Below are 9,556 nucleotides of genomic sequence, written 5' to 3' on the forward strand. Positions count from 1 at the left end.
GATAGCAATAATACTGGCATACTATTGCACAAATTGTTCTGTGGGCTTTGGCGTATATGCCATTATACTCTATAAAAATATACTAAATGCATTGCATCATGCATTATTAATGCTGTTCGTGGTATTTCTTCGGCTGCGGTTGCGGCCCAAATAAGCCTCTCTGCGCGAAAGCAACTCCTGAACAAGGCAAACAAGGAAAAAAAGGCTCGCGTGCACAGACTGCGTACATGGCCTCAAGGGCCTCCAGGGCACCGGAGACATATTAGCGAGGCGCATTGCATAACACCGACGGGATTATTGCATGAAAGTGGACGCCCCGAGAGAGACTGTGCGGGGCCTGATGGGACACAACATCAACAAAAACCACCTCCGTTTGAAGAAGCAACGCGATCAAGTTTCCTTGAGAGAGGAAGATTGACCATGAAAATATATGTGAGCTGCCGCAAGAGAAAGAATGCAAAGAAAACAAAATAAACTTATAAGAGATCCCTTTAAAGAATGCTCAGGTGAGGTGAAGCTTGTCGAATATTGTTAATTCGCACAGAGAGGGGACAGAACATCTGTTCGAATGAACCGCAGTGCGGACTAGCGGGCTTCCCTTTGATTCGCGGTACAGCCCACAATACCATTACTAGGGAAGCATGCGCGATAAGGTACATATATTTTGTACGTCTTTAAAGTGTATTTAGATAAAGCGCATACGCGTTCTACTTATATAAAGTATATTTTGGACGTGCGGCCAGCGCGTTTTACCATCTGCGAGTTTAAAGCGAAAGCTTAATATGTCCCATCGTTCGGTTCACCTTCAACGACCTCGAACGAAAACCATTTTCCGAAGCCTACCGTATCAATCAACTTGAACCAGGCGTTCTATAGCGCGAGGTTCTCCACAGCCCGCTCTTTAAATCGGCAGTAGCGCTAGGTGGCCATCAATTCCAGTTCACTGCAGAAGAAGTAGGGCAGAGAAATAGCACAGCCAAGCTAGTGAAGTGAATTAAGGCGAAATAAAGTGTAGTAAAGTCAATAAAAGTGATTTAAGACAGATTACTAACCGATTACAGGGGATAACTCAGCGAATAATTAGGATGGGCGACCAACCCGCCGCGGTGGCTCAGTGGCTAAGGCGTTGCGCTGCTGAGCACGAGGTCGCCGGTTCGATTCCCGGTTGCGGCAGACGCTTTTCTGATGGAGGCGAAAGGCAAAAACTCCCGTGTGTACGAGATTTCGGCGCACGTTAAAGACCCCCAGGTGGTCAAAATTAATCCGGAGCCCTCCACTGCGGCGCGCCTCATCACCTGCGCTGCGTCGGCGCGTTAGACCCCCCCAATCAGAAGATGGGCGACCAAGTCATGGAAGTGCATGATTCAGTGATGGATGACTACGCAAATAAATTGAATATCACAGTGATTTTATTGGCATCACTATGCGAAATATGGAGGGATGACTATGCCATTTAATTCAAACAATAAAACAACACTATTTAAGGTTTCCAACTAAGATTACTAATTCAACTGGAAAAATGTGGATGACAAAAGAATTTTCGCGGACGTCAGTAGAAGGGTTTCCGGTATAACAGTCCCACTAGAAGCGGAAGAAGTATATTTCGACGTTGTGCGGGAATGTGGAAGAACGGAACAGGTAAAACAAAATAAATCATGTGCCTGTCTAATTCACCGCCACCCAGGCTTTAGCTTTCAAGCCGTCGTAGGAACAACATAAGGTACACTCATTTTTTTTCCTTTTTTGGCTTCTCCGCAGACTTCCTGCCGAGATTTGCCCGCAGCAGCAGCATCCAACTTTCCGTCGACTGTGAAGGTGCCTGGTTGTAGGATGAAGTCGAATGCCTTCTCCGGCCGAAATTTTTTCACAGAACTAGATGGTGGACTTGCCGCTGTGACGGTTACGCTTCAACATTTATCTACACCCCTCACGGCCTACCTGGAAATTACAGCGCATTACAAACTCAGTGGCAGAACAACTCGGTTACCCACCCATAACTACCAAAGACCCAAGAGGCCACGCTCAGGCTCGTTTAAACAAACACGTGTCCCTACCCAACTGTGATGCACCCGATGTTGCCAAATCAACCCGGAGCCCAATGCAAGTTCTCCGCGTAGTCAGGTACACTCAGGCACATTATCACGGGATGCACGAAGAACACAGATTTATCCCCACTCCACCCAGTTTCTGATTACCCAGAGCAGGTGGAGACGCCGCTGTCCATCTTAGCCTTTGCGATCGGCCTCTGGCGGTTGATAGAGGGGTAGCATACGGGACGACACAGGGTTATATCTGCAAGACGGCTCAATCTTATACAAGATGCTGCTCAATAAAAAAGTTTTACTCTATTTTACCTCCGGACTCCCAGTAGATCCCTTTGTAAAATGCATGCCAAGATGCACCGCGCACGCTATTTGAAACAAAGAAACGGGGAGACGCAATGACTTCAAGTAATTTCCTTTTTACTGCAATTTTTAACATAATTTTAACGCCTATTAGGTGAGCAAAAACAAGTATGTATGGTATGAAGCCACGGAAGCTTACTATCCTACTTAGTAGCGGTTTGTCTGCACGGGTAATGAAAAAAATTCCCCCGCATTTCCCCGAGGGGGAGAATGTGAAAGTGCGAATGCACGGTTGTCGGCCCGCTTGCGGCGCTTGCGCTCGGCCCCCGCAGCCCACCCCCTCGCCGCCTTCTCTTCCATCTCTTCCATCGGGTTTGTAGTATCACGTGTACACCACGCAGTTATCAAGCCGCTATAACGCCGCTGAGTCGCCAACGCACGCCGCTGACGACGTAGTTTGAATGCGTTAAAGATATAAGGCGCGTCTAACACTGATATCACCGTCGCGTCTGTGGCTTGGTCGGTAGCGCGTCGCGCTGCGGCCCGCAAAGTCCTCGGATCGAAACCTGGCGCCGGATGCTGTTTCTTTTTTAAATATAGAGGAGCACTGCGGACGCCGCCGACGCCGCCGCCGACGCCGCCGCCGCCGGCGGTGGATGGTTTGGGGTCGCTTATAAAGAGCATTCGCTCTTAAAAGGGGATGCGGAATAGGAAAACACGAAACGAGTAAGAAGGCACAGCTGGACGAGTTGGTGAAGGTTTCTTACGCGTAAAACATGTGGAAACAGCAAAAGCAAGGAACCGCTCTTTTGTGGGCGTTCCTTTGTCCGGCTTTTCTTGTTCTTCGCGCATTTTTCCAAGTGCGAAGAAGCAAACGGGAAGCAGCACTGCGTTTCATTTGCTGCATCGGTCGCGGTTCTTTTCGGCATTGGATTTGTGATATTTGGGTTAGCGATAACGATGCGATGTGGGCTACCAAATACGTCGCGCGTTTCTAAGTCACGGTAGGTCATGCAAGCTAGCCAGCGCAAGAAATGCAACTATCTGTTCGCGTTTTTTTTTTGTATTTTCGCACAAAGGAAGATAAAAACGCAGCAGGCAAGACGTAATGGATTGAGCATTTTATTGTATTCCACGTGTGAGCAGACAGAAAATGCCACAAGAACAATATAACCAAGTATTTGACTGCGGACGTCGGAAAATCTGGTAACAGGATCAGAAAATAATACAGACATACGCTATGTACAACTGAAATAAGATTAAAAGTAGGAGACACAAAGACACACAAACGCAGGAAATAAATAGGGTGGACATAGGACAGTCATGAATTGCTAAAGTCCATCATCCTAACAACAATTTTGTGCGCTAGCGCGAACTGTCAATTTAAAAAAAAAAATTGTCATTGCAACTGGCGCCTCGCTTCCATCCCCCCCTCCCCCTTTTTTTTTTAAATCGCTTTTGAAACTCATCTGAGCCGGCACATCTTCGCAAAAAACTTCCAACACGAACACCCAGATTATCAATGTCGTCCGCACTCAATTTAGTCGTCAAGGAATAGGAATGATGTGCATATTTATTAACCCTTTGAAGGATCAGATTGAAGGCAGTAAAAAACACTCCATTCAGCTATGAAAGACAAACAGACATGTTTCATTACCCTGTACGGGGGCATGTTTCGACGCAAGCATTCTTTTCTTAACAAGGTAAAGATGAACGCGATAAATACTGCACTCTTTATACAAGCAAAGCCATTCGCGTTTTTAGTCTGACATTGAAATTCATGCGGCCTGATAAGAGGCCAAGGCAACAAAAGCGCCACACGGTGAAACACCGTTTTACGTTGTAGAAAAAAATTGATGCTGGCCAAATGAGGTATCAGCGTACAGTCTCTTATCGCCCGAGTGCAATGAAAATTTTATGGAAATTTCGTGGACAAAGTTCTACGAGAATTCTGCAGGTGTACTTTTAAAAAGACCGATCGCGACAAAGTAATGAACATTACAGACACGAGCTACAACAATAAAACGGCACAAAATGAATGATATGTACATGACAACTCATCCCGTATGTTCCGACAAGACGTTGTGAACGACGTCGGGACAAAAATATCACATTGACCTTGGGTGGCGCACGGAGGAGCTTACCGCGTGAGAACAAGATTACAAAGTGACAATTGCGCTCGTGTTAAACCTCTTGTAAAATCTGACAAAATTTACGCACAGAACAAATTGACCGCGCGTTAAGGCACTTCGCGTTTTGCGGTGACGAACCTGTCCTTTACGACGCGAGAGCTTGAGGCACTTTAACGAATACAGCTACAGCCCTCGCGCAACCATCCGGACGTTTGTCGCCCGAAAATGCCCGCCTTCGTTCAACTCTTCTGACTAATGAGAGCTCAACAAAAGCGAGCAAGGAGATTCAGGCGACGAAGCCCGTGGTCTCGCTTGGACAGTTCGTCTAAAAGCACTCTCTGTACAAGGACGATCCAGAAGGACAACGCTGCGACACGGCGTTTCTTCCAACCTCGTATTGTTTTCCGGAAAGAAGGCTGACGCGTCTGCGGTAGTAAAGGCGACGAGGCGGCTCGTTGTTTCCTCGATGTTTGGAAGCGATCACCGATACGCATCTTCCCCACGGTCGAATCGACCTACTAACAAGGTTAAGGTGTCATGGCAATCAATGCGCCGCCGCGGCAGGGTTGTCCCCACAATTAATATACTGCTTATCTCGTCGCAGCCACCGATCGAAACTGCAAAGCACGTGAGAGGCGCAGAATAACTTTTGCTTTGGCTGTGTAATCCGAATGTCAAGGAAGCCGATAAAAGCGAGTAAGCATAGCCGCGTCAATCGCCTGATTTCGGGCGGGGTATGAAAGAATGCTTTCTGAGCGCAATCTCACGAGCTCCTGCAAAAAACGCGGCGGTGCAGTACAAGAGAACAACGAAATGGAAGGCCGTCTTCGAAGCGAGACCAAGACGGGAACGCGACACCGGCTCGATCGCGTAGACGAAGAAAACACAGGAAAAAAAAAAAAAAAACAGAAGAACCTTGTCAGCGCGGCTTTGGAAGCGCGTCTGTATGCAATACGGGCGCTGTCGCCGCTGTCGTCGCTTATATTGCGAAGTCTAGTGGTACGCGGCAGCCCTGGGCGTATGCGAGCACGGCGCCCACCAACCTTCGCGACGAAGACGGACGATCTTCTCGTGTACGCGCGTGTACACTTGCACGCGCGTTTGCAGTTGTAGTCCTCAATCAGCGACAAGTGCTTCGTCCGAGTACACACGAATGAAATGGATGTTGGTCCACACAATGAAGCCCCTGGTCCGCGCCAGCCGCAAGATGAAGAGTCAAGTAATGGCTTCTGAAGCCACATCTCAGTGAAAGATGAACGTGGCTCAAGTAGGCGGGATGGCATCAGCTTGAGTACTGCTTGGAGACGCTGCGTTGCCCTGTCGCTTCAGCGAACTGCCTCCCGCAAGCATCTCCGCCGTTTGGCAGCTGCCACTCGCGGGGCGACGTCCCCTAGCAGTCTTTGACTAGCTTCTTGTAGCTCTTGCGGTAAAACTGGAAGAACATGAGGAAGAAGAAGGCACACTCGCCGATGCAGAGCCAGCTGAAGAAGAGCGGGAAGCCGCAGCGCACGAACAGAGGCATGACGGCGTGCACCACGAGTCCGACGAACTGGATGAGCTGGATCTGGGTGATGTAGCGCTTCCACCAGAGGTACTTCTGCACCGACGGCCCCAGCAGGGAGAGGAAGTAGTAGCCGTACATGATGACGTGCACGCAACTGTTGACGGCCGCCGTCAGGATGTTCTGGCCGCCGCAGGCGTACTTGAGCACCAACCACACGGTGCCCACGACCATGGAGTGGTGCGCCACGTGCAGCACGGTCACGTGGCTCTGCTTCTTGGTGAGCACGAAGAAGACGGTGTCCAGCAGGTCGGCAATCTTGAGCAGCAGGTACCACCAGGCGAGCCTGGTCAGCGCGAGCGCGTTGGGGCTGTCCGAGTAGTCGACCGTCTGGCAGGACCAGCTGTAGCCGCCGCCGAAGTACGTGTGCCGGAAGAACTGCACGGCGAAGAAGGCGCTGCAGAAGACGTTGGCCAGGTTGTACGCCATGATGAGGGGCTTCAGGTTGTAGGGCTTGCGATCGCGCATCCAGTGGGGGCCCACCGTTGTCACGAACGATACGTACACTGCAACCACGCTGATCACAGTGAACGGACTGTCGACGAGGGGCCAGCCCTGGACCCGCGGGTCCGCGAGCGACGACAGGTACCGAAGTCCGTCTTCTAGGAGGGCCATTGTCTTTTGTTTCGACGACTCGAACCGTACACGCAGTTCCTCGCTGATGCTCCGCGACGTGCTTCGTCTGCCCGCCTTTGTGGACCGCGAAGCGAGCTCTGATGGGCTTCGACTGTTCCGGACGCCATTTAGACGATCGGTGTTGCCCGGCTGGCTGACGTCACGCACATTCGCGCGTTCCCGCATTCACGTGTGCACTACGGGCTGTCACGAACCCCGAAGCCAATGAGGCGCAGCTTCGGACTCCACGAAACACTCCGATTGGCGGACAACGTCACGCACGTCACTATCGCACGGGGCGTCCCGAGATGTGGTGAACTACACCGCCGCGCGGCGCCGCGTCGGAAGCACTTCGGCGCAGCGCTACGACGAAAGGACAGTTGTCGGTGGCGGCAAACTACAGACGGGTTTCTTTCTTTCTTCTTTCTTTTTCCCGTTATCGAAACTGGCGGCACGCGCTCGGAGCGGCCGTCCATTGGCGAACGGCGCGCGTGACGTCTTAGAAACCGGACTGACAAAGCCGAGATGGGAGAGAGAGACGGGAGAGCGGCAGATTTGCAGAGCGTCGCGAGCGGCAAGCCGGCTTGACGAAACAGTCACGGTACGAGTCACCGATGGGGAAACACGTGTGCCGGCTCCACGCGCGTCAGGTGGGCGGAAGGTCGGTTGCGCGCCCGTCTAGCGGTCTCTGCAGCGCGCTGGCGTGTTTGTTTACCCCGGCCCCAACGACGGCTGCGGCGCGCGCGTTGACGTTTTCTTACGGCTCCGTGCGCCCTTCGTTCGGGACCGCGAAAGTGGTTTCGCACGAGGAAAAGAGAAAAGAAAACGCGGCGCGGCGGTCGAAGCACCTTTCGGCGAAAGGCAAAATTGCCCGAGCACGCACCTCGAAGGGGAAGACCGAGAGCGTTGTGTCCCTCGGCACGCAATTCACGCCGGTCATCGCTTTTTTTGTTTTCGCGAAATGTTTTACGGGAGTCATCGCATCCTTCCAGCCACTTAGATGTGATTGCAAGTGAGTTATCAAGAGCACGATGGTGGACACGCGTCGTCTAACGCGCCTCGGGGGAGGAGCTGACGCGCATGCGGTCAAGTAATACCCTTGCGTAATAGAAAATCTCTATACTTGAATGGAAATAACAGCTGTCGACGCGGTAGGGGGGCAAACCATTCACGGTGCGTGAAAAAAATAACGCATTGAGTTAGCGTAAGGCGTTCTTTCGCGAGCTGTCCTGATCACAAGGCGTTCATACAATGTGCACGATCCATTGTAGGAAAGCAGGTGGTGGAAGTAGTTCACAACGCCAACTGAAGTACTCGTCGCTTTGGAGCAACCAATAATTCGGTAACTGAAGCACACCTTCTTATCGTGTAATGTCATCGCGTCCAAAAGGCAAGTACGTGTCAGGAGCCCCAGCCGTCACATTACGGTGCGTAAATATTTGCGGCTGTTATAATCCAGGCACAAGGTGTACCACGCGACCAGTTACAATTCCGCTTTAATGTATCTGGGTGCGGGGGAAAATTTTACAGGGCTTGTTAATTGACAGGCTTAGAACAAATGATTGATTGATTGGTTGGTTGTCGGGTTTAACGCGCCGACGCAACGCAGGTGATGAGGCGCGCTGTAGCGGAGGGCTCCTGATTAATTTTGACCACCTGTGGATCTTCAACGTGCGCCCAAATCTCGTACAAACCGGCGTTTTTGCTCTTCGCCTCCATCAGAAAAGCGGCAGCCGGGGCCGGGAATCGACCCTGCGACCTCGTGCTCTGCAGCATAATTTGATCAGTTGAGTGAAGGTTAATCGGTAATGTTATGGGTAGATCACCAAAGAAAGGAACCAGTTATAGAACAGAAAATTTTGCATAAGATTTCGGTGCAGTAAACTTTCGTTATAGCGAAGTAGCTTTAACAGGACTATCGTCCTATTCGTATCCAGATTGTCAATGGTTTCCCCTGCAACGCGCTAAGAGCAGGTCACCCCCGCTTTTAACGAAGTGCCCCTTATAACGAAGTCAGTTACCCATCCCGAGAACTTCGTTACAACGAAGGTCACCTGTACGTGGTGACAGGCCAGCGAATGTGTGGGGTAGGAATGATTTGAGATGAGTACGAATGCAGAAAACTTCTTCACTGGAAGAAGACCATCGGTTTCTAGGTTTGCTGTCATTCCGGCTTCGCTAGGCAGATCTAGGTCGCGCTTCTGGTGATCTTGGGCCTGGGCGAACCCGAGATGGAGTTGTGGTTGCGCCCGACCTAGTGTGTGCACGAAAAGGACACCAGAAATGGCTACAAAAAACGTAAGCGCTGTTTCAGCACAATTCTCATGAACGTCAAGTTGAATCTTGAATGCGCAGCCTTGGTTTGGCTCCAACATATTATTGCGTAGATCAGCCAAGCTCAGCTACACACTAATATCTGTGCCAGTAATCACTCACGAGTCTTTAAGCCACATGTACCACCTGTTCATGTTACAGAAGTGCCACTGTTTATTACACCGTGGCTAAGCAATACATTTGTTCAACCTAACTAAAATACTTTTTAGTCCCGGTTCAAGAGCCTAAGGCGCATACCCGCCGTTATCGCTTTCCTCCGATACGATCATTGTCCCAAGCTCTTTTTTTTTTAAAATGGTAAGTAAAACTTCACAAGATATGTAATAAAGAAATTCCTAAACGTTGGTCAAATAACAAACGAGCTCCGATTTTTGGCGGCGTAAAACAAGAAACAAAGACACATCGTTCGCCTTACTCCACGATGCCGCCGTAATGATCGACTCTGCCGGCAGCGGCCAGCACAGGTCTACGTACAAGCGCGTAGTGATCACCTCTGGCCTCGAGCCAGAAAGAGAACAAGATTCTGCGAAGCACGTTCGACGCTGTATAATCGGCGGTGCAAACGGGAC

The 9,556-nt window shown here is 50.5% G+C and overlaps 1 pseudogene; it reads right to left on the bottom strand.

Annotated features, from left to right (window-relative positions):
- Positions 1-3,451: 3,451 nt before the first annotated feature.
- On the bottom strand, positions 3,452-7,042 carry LOC144175145 (very long chain fatty acid elongase 7 pseudogene; annotated as a pseudogene).
- Positions 7,043-9,556: the final 2,514 nt, after the last annotated feature.

Source organism: Haemaphysalis longicornis, unplaced genomic scaffold, assembly GCF_048455015.1.
Source record: "Haemaphysalis longicornis isolate Haplotype H1 unplaced genomic scaffold, Haemaphysalis longicornis Haplotype H1 scaffold_3, whole genome shotgun sequence".
NCBI lineage: Eukaryota > Metazoa > Arthropoda > Arachnida > Ixodida > Ixodidae > Haemaphysalis > Haemaphysalis longicornis.